Source organism: Tenebrio molitor, chromosome 8 (genome assembly GCF_963966145.1).
Source record: "Tenebrio molitor chromosome 8, icTenMoli1.1, whole genome shotgun sequence".
In the NCBI taxonomy this organism is placed as follows: Eukaryota; Metazoa; Arthropoda; class Insecta; order Coleoptera; family Tenebrionidae; genus Tenebrio; species Tenebrio molitor.
Genome location: NC_091053.1, coordinates 4,442,173 through 4,454,276, shown reverse-complemented (window position 1 = coordinate 4,454,276; position 12,104 = coordinate 4,442,173). Strand labels below are relative to the sequence as shown.

Genomic DNA, 12,104 nt, shown 5'->3' with positions numbered 1-12,104 from the left:
TAGTTGCTTTTAGTCTTCTACGTTGTCCCACAACCTCGTAGGTAAAATTTCGGCACATTTTAAAAATACACCCTTGTATATCATATTTTATAAAATGTACGCCAATGCGAAGTAACCTCTAGGAAATATGCTTTAAAACAAGGACACCGCATTATTTATTATTATTAAATATTCAAATGACCCTACATTTGACTCGGTCGAGCCGCCTGTGGACATTTCAACTCCAAGGATTTGAAGTGTTCCAAGTCCGGTTACCAAAAAAAAAGCGCCACTTCTACCGTTTCCATAGAGATACAAAAAGGCGCAATTTTCCACCGCTTGATGATAAATTTGTTTTTTGTATGTAAATAAGTAAAATGGGGAAACAAATTCCAATGTTTATTAATTTTGACCGTGTTGTTCCACTAGTCTATAATTAAAACAATAAAACAGCAATTTTCCAATTATTCACATCACAACCATAGGCGTCCAATTAAACCCACGCCCGATTTTTTTTTTTCGACCGCCTTTTATCTACGGTAGCAACAAACAAGAGTTTTTTATGTAATATTTAACAAAACGGTCTTGTATAACAAAGTATTTTGTTCGGCGTGACACTGACAAGGTCCATTCCCTGCTGGCTGCAGGAACAGTTAAGAGAAAGTTGATTGCCTTGCGTAATTTCGTTATTAAAAATAATCTCGCGCTCCACGATTGTGATACCATTCAACAAACAATGCGACTCCTGTCACGGCTGCAAAACCGACACAATTCAAAGAAAAAGAATTATGTAGAACAAACGAAATCCCAATTTCACGGCGGACCCTCGAATCTCGAATTCCACCGAGTTCCGCAAACTGCAGTACCCCGCGTTAAGGTGTGGTCACACGACTCAAGGCAACATTCTGCAACGGAAATCGACATTCTTTCGATTGACACACACCTCATTAAGAGATGGTCGATTATGGTAGCGAGCAACACCGTAGGTACTGTGATTGCCGCGAACCGCAACCATATCTCATCTGGTACTACCACCCAGATCCTGAATAAAATAATCCGTTGCGGTTTTATGGTCGGTACACGTACGTACCGATGGTCATAATTCTTGTTCGTACCGATCGAGATGGTGCTTTGAATAAATCAACACGTGGGTGGATACATGCGAAGTGCATTTTTCGAAGCGATCTTTGACTTTTGTTTTTCTGCTGGATGGTACCTTCTGTGATGTAACGGCGTGAATAATCGAATCGAAGGATAGGTGGGACAGGATTTTGGACTGATAAATGTCCAGGATTTACGCCCACGTGGAAATTTACTTTACGATTTAGAACTATAAATTAGAGATGATGTAAAAAGTCGTCTTTATTACAGGATACGTGACGAGCTTTTGAGTATTTGGTGTTGATCGATATTAGTCTTAAAAGATCATGATTTTTCATTATGTTTTGTCCCTTTATCTTGGTAGTTAGGCAAAAGCTCTGAACATTTTTTACACATTTAATTTAATCAAGTAAGAACGTAAAAAACTTATTTAATGAGCAACAGCGAGGCACCCTGAGGTGTCCGAATTACGTTCTTATGTAGATTATCCTTACCGTTCCCATTTATCTTGTTTTTTTATTCCTCTTTTGTCGTTTTTTATACATCATTAATGTCAAATATGTCAGTTGCATCTGTAGAAGTCAATAGACTTTTTGAGAATTTTATTATCGAGCCAGCTAAAAGTTTTCTCCAGTAATATACTCGCCTCTTGACAAATTATTATCAATCAGTCTTTTGTTTATCACTCAAAATGGTCTCTAATAAAAAATCGTCTGGATTCGTTGTGAATCGTAGTGAATTGTGTTTTGCAAACAAATATTTTCGATTCTACAAAATTCGTCTTTAAATTGCTTTTAGAAAAACATTTTTAGATTTTTTGGGAATAGCTCTAAATTATTTTTTGCAAAAATTCTTTTAGATTGTTTGGATTATCTTCGGAAGAAAATCTTTGGGATTCTTTGTGAAACGCTCTAAATTATCATTCGCAAGAAATCTTTTGGATTCTATACGAATCGCTTGAAATTATCTTTTACAAACAATCTTTTAGATTCGTCGATAATCGCTGTAAATTGTCCTTAATAAAACGTCTTTTTGATTCGCTCTGAATCGCCGTAAATTATCTGTCACAAAATATCTTTTGGGTTGGTTGAAAATCGCTTTAACTATTCCTTTGCAAAAAATCTTTTGGATTGTTTGTGAATCGTTGTAAATTATCTTTTGCAAAAAAAACTTTTGGATTTTTCGTTAATTGATCTAAAAAAAGTTTTTGGAACCTTTATGAATCGTCCTAAGTTGTCATTCGCCAGAAATCTGTGGGATTTTTAACGAATTGCCTCAAATTATCTTTTACAATCAATCTTTTAGATTCGTTGAGAATCGCTGTAAATTGTCCTTAATAAAACGTCTTTTTGATTCGCTCTAAATCGCCGTAAATTATCTGTCACAAAAGATCTTTTGGGTTGGTTGAAAATCGCTTTAACTATTCCTTTGCAAAAAATCTTTTGGATTGTTTGTGAATCGTTGTAAATTATCTTTTGCAAAAAAAAACTTTTGGATTCTTCGTGAATTGATCTAAAAAAAGTTTTTTGTAACCTTTGTAAATCGCCCTAAATTGTCATTCGCAAGAAATCTTTTGGATTTTAAACTGATCGCCTCAAAGTATCTTTTACAAACAATCTTTTACATTCGGTGAAAATCGCTGTAAATTGTCTTTAGTAGAACATCTTTTTGATTCTCTCTAAATCGCCGTAAATTAGCTTTCACGACAAATCTTTTGGGTTGGTTGAGAATCGTTGTAAATTGTTTTTTGCCAAAAAAAACTTTTGGTTTCTCATGAACTGATCTAAAAAAAAGTTTTTTGAATCCCCCTAAATTGTCATTCGCAAGAAATCTTTTGAATTTTAAACGAATCACCTCAAAATTATCTTTTACAAGCAATCTTTTAGTAGATTCGTTGAGAATTGCTGTAAATTGTCTTTTGCAAAAATATGTAAGTATTCTTCGTGAATTGATCTAAAAAAAGTTTTTGGAACCTTTGTGGTTGTCCTACCCAAGAAATCTTTTGGATTTTATACGAATCGTCTCAAATTATCTTTTACAAACAGGCTTTTAGATTCGTTGAGAATCACAGTAAATTGTCCTTAATAAAACGCCTTTTTGGTTCTTTCTGAATCGCCGTAAATTTACAAAAAATCTTTTGGTTCTTTGTGAATCGTTGTAAATTGTCTTTTGCCAAAAAACGTTTGGATTCTTTGTAATTTGACCTAAAAATTTTGGATTTGCGCTCTAAATTGTAAAAAAATGTAATGTTTGCAAATAGCTTCAAATTATCTTTTGTCTTTTGCATTCTTTGCGAATTGCTTTAAATTATATCGCAAAGAATCTTTAGAATTTCTTATGAATCGCTCTACTCTGTTTATTCAGAAAAAAATCTTTTGAATCTTTTTGAAGAGCTCTGAATTGTCTTCTACAAAAACTCTTTTGGGTCCTTTGTCAATCGCTGTAAATTGTCTTTATCAAAAAATCATTTCAATTCTTTATAAATCGCTCCAAATTGTGTTTCGGAAGGTAACTTTTGGGTACTTTATGAATCGCTCTAGATTTTCTCTTACAAAAGAAACTTTTCGATTCTTATTGAATTGCTTGCTGAATTGTCTTACGCAAAAAAAAAAATTGAAATCTTTATGAATCCCTAAATTATCTTTACATATCTCTAAATCGTCTTCTTTTGAATTTTTTGTGAATCGCTTTGAATTATCTTTACAAACCTTTTAGATCCTGATTCGTTCTAAATTGTTTTTCGCACAGTTGTTTGGATTTTTTTGTAAATCGCTCTTTTGCAAAAAAACTTTTTAATTTGGATTCCTCATGAATCGCTTGGCATTTTTTTTCAAAAAAAATCTTTTGGGTCTTTTGTGAATCGCTGTAAATTGTCTTTATCAAGAAATCCTTTCAATCCTTTGTGAATCGCCCTATAACTGTGTTTCACAAAATATCTTTTGGATCCATTATAAATCACTCTAAATCTTCTCCTCTAAAAAACTTTTTGGATTCTTCGTGCATTGCTTTAGAATTTAGATTGCAGATCTCTTAAATTCTCTATAAATCGCTCTAGATTATCTTACGCGATAAATCTCTTGAATACTTTGTGAATGCTCAAAGTTGTCTGTTGCAAAAACTCTTCTAGATTCTTCGTAAATAGCTCTAAATCGTCTTCTGCAAAAATCTTTTGATTTTAAAAATGTCTTACATTTCTTGTGAAAGCCTCTAAATTGTCATTTACAGCAAAATTAAGATAATTATCTTTTGTAAAATGTGCATTCTTAGCAAATCCCTGTAAATTATCTTTCGCAGGCAATTTTTTGGGTTCACGAATCGCTTGGAATTATTTTTCTAAAAAAAATCTTTTGGGTCTTTTGTCAATGGCAGTAAATTGTCTCCATAAAATCCTTTCAATCCTTCACAAATCGCTCTATAACTGTGTTTCGCAAAATATCTTTTCTAAATTTTTTCTTCTAAAAAACTTTTTGGATTCTTCTTGTATTGCTTTAAATTGTAAATCTCGTGGATTCCTTGTAAATCGCTATGAATTATCTTCCGCGAGAAATCTCTTGAATACTTTGTAAATTGTTGTGAATTGTCTGTCGCAAAAACTCTTCTAGATTCTTCCTAAATAGCTCTAAATCGTCTTCTTCAAAAATCTTTAATTTTTACTGAATTGCTCTCAATTATCTTTCGCAAAACTTTTGAATCCTTTACGGATCCCTCTAGATTGTCTTTTGAGAAAAATCTGTTTAATTCCTTGTGAAACTTTCTAAATTGTCATTTACAGAAAATCTTCAAACGTGGTTTCATTGCTGAAGCATTTTTGCTGGTAAGAACTTTTGTCATATCTTGAATCTCAACTCTTCAATACCTTGCTTCGACAGTCCTTCAGAACCACAATTGCATTATTATCTTTTTACAACTTGCCCACTCAATTATTTCCCATTACAACAATTAATTCATATTAATTTTTTCGCTGACCGCGCCTTGTACAACTTTTTTTGTTTTTAACTGCTTGCAAAAATAAAACATTCCAGTCCATAAAACAGTCTAGCTCTCTTGGGGGCGTTGCCATTTTATCGTAATTTTTCCAAAGCCCCAAATAATTTTTTGACGATTTTGAAGATCTCCTCGTCAAACCGGTGACCTCTGCGCCTTCCAATTATCCAAATGACTAATTTCCAACGAAAGTGAATCAAATTAGTGTCAGAAACTGTCTGTAGAAACCTAATTGCATTATTCTGACTCACTCCATTATTACCTTCATCATTTTCCCCTTCCCACCCCAAAACTCTCCGACAACCTTGTCTGCGGTCCAAAAAAATTCATCTCGATCCGGACCCTCCTTTTATCGACCACTTAACCATCTACGGTCGATTTCATTATCGATAATGACGGTGCAGTTCGTCCCGAGCAACGTTTCGTGCATTGTGCAAGGCACTCCTCGAGGCCCTCGAGACCCGAAACAACACAAATCATGTTCCTTTGTTTCCTCGGAGCAATCCTCGGGAAAGATCTCTCGGTTTTCCCAGAAGGTTTTCCAGATTTGCACCAGATCGATCTAATCTAACTCATATTACTTAGCGAAATAGTGTTGCCGCAATCCAAGACCGCCGCCGCTTTCCCTTTCAGCCTCGCCCGGACTTTTCCGGCGGAGTGTGTGGTCGACGCAACAAAAGGTGAAGTGCATGCGAGATTTATCGGCGCTATTTTATTGTGATAATAACGATAACGACGGCAATCGTAAATAAGTGCGAGCATGAGTTGTAAAGTATAAATTTCGCTAAGCTCCGGCCGGATTCCTTATCCTTTTTATTCGGCCGTCTAGAGTTTCAGAAACTGTGCTCAAGTTTGTCGACAGTTTCAATGGTTCCCTGAAATATTGCGCTAGATTTTCGTGTTTTCGCAAACGCGGATAAATTATTTTATCGCAACGGTAATAAAATGGGGGAAGCTGGTTCGCGTTCAACAACAACAACTCCTCCGGCGAGATTTGCGGTGCTAATTTAGCGGATCGAAGAGGTTCAAAACATTAAAAAAAAAAGAAACAACAAAATGCGATCGAGGTGAATGCGACAGTGTCATTTCAGTTAATTGCAAATTAATTTTCACGGTTTCGAAACGAATTCGTCAACAATTGTGCTTTTGTAATTGTAAAATAATTATTTCAGATTTCATTGCGACATGGAACTGAGAGTAAAGTGGTAAATAATAAGTTTTGAAGATAATGCATCAGGGCAAATTATGAAAAATTTAAGATATAATATGGAGGTATAGTTATTTTCAAGAAAGAGGAAAATTGAACAAAAACAAAGCGAATAAAGAAAAACACAGTTTGAAAATTTAAATGATAAAATAAATAATATTTTTAAAAATAAAAAACGACCAATTTTCTTTTCCAAAAAAATCTTGTCGGCCTTTATCATTCGTTCTAAATTGAAGCTACATTAAATAGAAATTGATGTTTTGAAAATTATACACATGAAGCAAATTAAAAAAAAAAGGTGAGAATGTAAATTCAAAAAAAAAATCGAAGATAATGTAAATTAATAAAAGAAAAAATGGAAAATGGAATAAAAACGAAACATGAAAAAAAATGAACTAAAACAGGATTAAAATAGTGTACAGAGTGGACAACCGAAAACGAACCAAGCACTACTGTAACGTATTCATCAAGTCTTAAATTGTCGTTTTCAAAAACTTTTGGATTTTTTTAATGGCTCTATTTTTTCCAAAAAAAAACTGTTCGATTCGTTTTGAGTCGCTCTTAACTGTCTTTTGTAAAAATCTGTTAAATCTTTTGTGAATTGCTCTAAATTATCTTTTGCAAAAAGTCTTTCAGATTCTTTATGTCATTTTAGATTGAAAGTAAATTAAGTATTAAATCATTTAAAAATTTGAAAACAATACATGAGAAGACAATAAAAAAACAACAAAGGTGAAAGTGAATTTCAAAACAATATCGAAGGTATAATGTAGAAGTATACTTCTTAAAAAAAAAAATGGAAAATGAAACAAAAACAAAACATGGGAGAAATGAACAAAAAAAATCACAATTTGAAAATTAAATTAAAAATAAACAAATTATATTATAAAACAAAAATGTTATGTAATTATGTTATTAATATAGAGAAATCTTTTTTTATTTGAATTATACATTATAAAACATGAAACGACCAAGAATAAAGTACTATACAGAATGGGCTATCCAAAACGAAACAGACATTTTGTGACGCTACTGTAAAGCTAATTGGTGAAGTGTTAAATTGTCTTTTGCAAAAAAATGCAAAAACAGAAAAATGGTAAATGAAACAAAAACAAAAAGCGAGAAAAATGAACTAAAAAATCACAATTTGTAAATCTAAATTAAAAATTCAATAAATAATGTTTTCAAAAAGATAACGAACAGGAATAAAATAGTGTACAGAGTGGGCTACCGAAAACAAAGCAAGCATATTTTCTTGTCACATTACTTTAAGCAAATTCATCGAGTCTTAAATTGTCTTTTTCAAAAACGTTTGGATTTTTTGAATGGCTCAATTTTTTTCCAAAAAATCTGTTCGATTCGTTTTGAGTCGCTCTAAATTATCTTTTGCAAAAATATTGCTAATCCTTTGTGAATCTTCGTAAATTACCTACCGTTTGCAAAAAGTTTTTCGGATTCTTTATAAGTCAATTTAGATTGAAAATAAATTAAGTATTGATTCATGTAAAATTTCGAAGATAATACATGAGAAGAATAAAGAGAAAAACATTAGGTGTGAAAGTGAATTTCAAAACAATAATGTAGAAGTGTAGTTGTTAAAAAAAAATGGAAAATGAAACAAAACTAAAACATGGGAGAAATAAACAAAAAAAAACTCACAATTTGAAAATTAAATTAAAAATAAATAAATTGTACATTATAAAAAATAAATCGACAAAGAATAAAGTACTATACAGGTTGAGCTATCGAAAACGAAACAGGCACATTTTATAACATTACTGTAAAGCTAATTTATTAGGTGTTAAATTTTCTTTTGCAAAAAAATTTCTCGATTTTTTTAATCGTTCCGAATTTGATTTTTAGCAAAAAATCTTGTAGATCCTTTGTGAATCGTTCTATATTGGAGGTAAATTAAATAGAAATTGATGTTTTAAAAATTATACATGAAAGGAAATTAAAAAAAAAGGTGACGGTGAATTAAAAAATGAACTAAAAAATCACAATTTGTAAATCTAAATAATAGTATATTTCAAACCAAGGTAAGGAAGTGGTTTCTTGCAGACCGCAGGCAAAGATTATAAACCGAGTCGTAGACGAGGTTTGTAAGTGCCTAAGGTCTGCAAGGACACTTTCTTAACAAGGTTTGAATACAATTTTTTTCCCTACCGGCACAACTTTGTTGAAAAAAGTCAAAAAAGATGGTTATATTCGTGATTAAAACAAAAATTTTGAGAATTGAATAGTAGGCTGTGTTATTTGTTTAATTAACTTGTCATCGCATTTGAAGATTTGAGGTTTGTTCGAAAATTTGATATAAACAGGGTAAAGTAATCTACCTACCTAGCTTATCTGTTTATTTTCCAGATTATATGATTGACCTACCAACTTACTTCATTGAATTGGCTTTCATTTATCAATAACTTATTTCACTTTTGACACTTTTGACATTTGTATTTTGGTACAGTTTTACCATAAACATTTCATGATTAACTTTCTTACCTTAGCGAGAAAGTTGAATTTTCTCACCTCAAATGAGGTATCCACAGCCTACATTTCTAACCGGTAGGGAGAAAATAATATTTTCAAAAATAAAACAGGAATAAAATAGTGTACAAGGTGAGCTACCGAAAACAAATGAACCAAGCATATTTTGTCACACTACTTTAAGCAAATTCATCAGGTCTTGTCTTTTTCAAAAAGCTTTGGATTTTTTGAGTGGCTCTATTTTTTCCAAAAAAAATCTGTTCGATTCGTTTCGATTCGCTCTTACCTATTTTTGTAAAAATCTTGCGAATCCTTTGTGGATCTTCTTAAATTCTTTTACAAAATGTCTTTTCAAGTCATTTTAAATGAAAGTAAAGTCAATAATAATAAATTAATGTAAAATTTCGAAAACAATACATGAGACAACAAAAAAAGAATAAATATTCCAAAGGTGTAAAACAATGTCGAAGATATAATGTAAAAGTATACATACAGTGGCGGCCAAAATAAAGTAGGACAAGTCTTATTAAGAAATTTAGCCAAAATTGAGTTGAGTAAACCGGGGTTACTATAATAAATAAATAAATATTTTCATAGTAACCATAGAAAGGGCAAGCAAATTTACATTAGCGAAAAAACATTGTCCTACTTTATTTTGGCCGCCACTGTATGTACTTATTAAAAAAAAATGGAAAATGAAACAAAAAAACATAAGACAAATAAACAAAAAAAAATCGTATATTTGAACATAAAATTTAAAAAAATATATACAGGGTGTATCTGAAATACGTGTGTTCATTTTAACCAGAGAAAGAACTCGCTAATTCATTAAACTTTTTTCTTTAACATTTTTACGAAAAAGCATTACAAATTGATTTAAAATTTGGAATAAATTAGTCATCAAAGTGTATACCCGCCTGTGGGTAAGGGTGAAAATTTTCTGTTGTGATGAAAACGGAGCCTTGTCAAAAAGTTACATTGTTATAGAAAAAATTAAATAATTAAAATTAAAATTTTCATGGTAACAAAAAATTGAGCTTAGTTAATCACACAAAACGACTTATTTGGTAAAAATTGCGGGCAAAAATTTTGGAATACTTTTGCGAATTTTGCAAAATGTTATAGAGAAAAGTTGCATAAATTGGCGAGTTCTTTCACTGGTTGAAACTAAACACACGTATTTCAGATGCACCCTGTATATTATAAAAAATAAAACTACCAAGAATAAAGTATTATACAGGATGGGCTATCGAAAACGAAACAGAGACATTTTGTGACACAGCTGTATAGTTAATTTATCAGATGTCTTTTGCAAAAACTTTTAGATTTTTTTGAATCCCTCAAAATTGTTTTTTCTAAAAAGTGTTCGATTCTTTGTAAATCACTTTCAATATTTTTTCCAAAGAATCTCCTGTTTTCCTTGCGAATCGTTCTTAATTCTCTTTTGCAAAAATCCTTTGGATTCGTTGTGAAGAATCTTTCTGAATTGTCTTTTGCAAAAAATCTTTTCGATTTTGTGTGAACCGTCTCTAATTTTTTTTTTGTAGAAAATCTTTTGGATCCTTTGTTGTTCTAAATTGAAAGTAAATTAAGTATAAATTGATGCACTTTTGAAATTAATACAAGAGAAGGAAATCAAAAGAAAAAAATTGCAAAGGTGTGAAAGTGAGTTAAAAAAAAATGCCGAAGATATAATGTAGAAGCTAAGAAAAATAGGAAAATAAAGCAAAAACAAAACTAGGAAAAAATTAAAATATAATATCTATTGTTCATTTCAATTTATCCGAGAAATATGATCTGTAACCCGTGGTGCGTACTATTATTATTATTGTAAGACAGAGAAGCAATGAGAGTAAAATGAGAATGGAACGCACATGGCTCCGGTGGCCACCCATCCAAATATCAACTACACTCAGCGTTGCTTAACTGTCTAATCGCATAATAATTAATGCTTTCGACGTGGTAGAGGCGCCGTAGTATTATTATTGTCATAATTATTATTACATTGCGGTGCAGTATAATTTCCACCGCAATTTGTTCGTGATTGGTCAATCAGTGACGACTCCTGCGACCTCATTGGTCGTGCCGTTCCGCCGGCAAACAATTTATTAGAACTTGCGGGCTAACATTTTTTTTTTAATCTGACGAAATTGCTCGCTCCTTCATCCAAGAGCTCTTGTCAAAATTCCTGGCGCACAATTCAATATAATTCCAATAGCTGAGCGTACTTTGCGACATGACGCGCACAATAAATGTTATCGGATAGCAGGTGCATCCTTCACGAAAATTTCATTTGGAAAACTTAATAACATCCAATAAACCCCAAGTGATCCTCTATTAAAAGGCGAGACACGACCGAAAACATTTTCCCCTCCTTGCGACCAGACATTTTTTGATTCTTTGCCGTTATTGCCTCTTCTAAATGTCAAGGTGGGTCGCCGCATCGCCCCCCCTACTGTCCCGCCACTGGGGACTCCTGTTTTTCGACCTTGGACCGGACACACCCTGTCGTGAGCGTCGCCGAAAAAAATATTTTTATTTCCCGGCCTTGATGATGAAGCCATTCCTCATCGGCCGTACCCCGAGTTGGGGAATTTTGCGAGAGTCGTTAAACCCCCTAGAGCGACCGTCGTTTGTTTAATGCCCGCATTTATTATATTTCGTGTAGTTAATTTAATTTTTTTTCTCTCTCTTTCTTTAAATAAAAGCGCCGACGAGACGCACATACGGAGTGGTGGACACAACGTGATTTTTTTTTCAAATGGGGGGTGGTATGCGTCACACGTTTCTCGTCGTTCAGGGTTCTGGTTTAAAATGCGACCCTCTCTATGGACAATATTTTACACCAGACATCATCATTACTCGAGGTAAATGCGATTCTTCGGATGCCCCAGGACATGTGTGTGTTGGATTATGTATATTAGGGGATACAAGTTTGTTGGTATACTTGTACTATGTTATTAGATTCTAATCTGGAGTACAGTTTCATGTTTGAATTTCCCGAATTTATATTCATAACCCGAGATGGCGCCTTCGGAGCTTCACCTACGATAGAAATAACAAACAAACGAAAATTGCACCTACACTTTCGCAAAGAAGTGATTCTGCTCGTGTAGAAATTGCGCAACAAGTAGCAGAAGAGTTGAAGGATGTGATTATTCCCGAAGCCAAATCCCACTAGATTCAAGACAAGGAAAGAGGAACAATCCCGACAATCCTGACTAATTGTTACTTGTTTGTCTTTTTTCGAACAAATGAACGAAAATCTAAAAAGCTTCGGTTTCAGTTCTCATTTAAAAACAGGTTGTTGCAGTCGGTTGATTGATTATGATGTTGACGTTAGTAAATA

The 12,104-nt window shown here is 32.8% G+C and overlaps 1 protein-coding gene across 1 annotated transcript in view; it reads left to right on the top strand.

Annotated features, from left to right (window-relative positions):
- LOC138137533 (uncharacterized) overlaps window positions 1-12,104 on the top strand; it is an 85,080-nt gene that overhangs the window by 57,245 nt on the left and 15,731 nt on the right. The window lies entirely within an intron of this gene.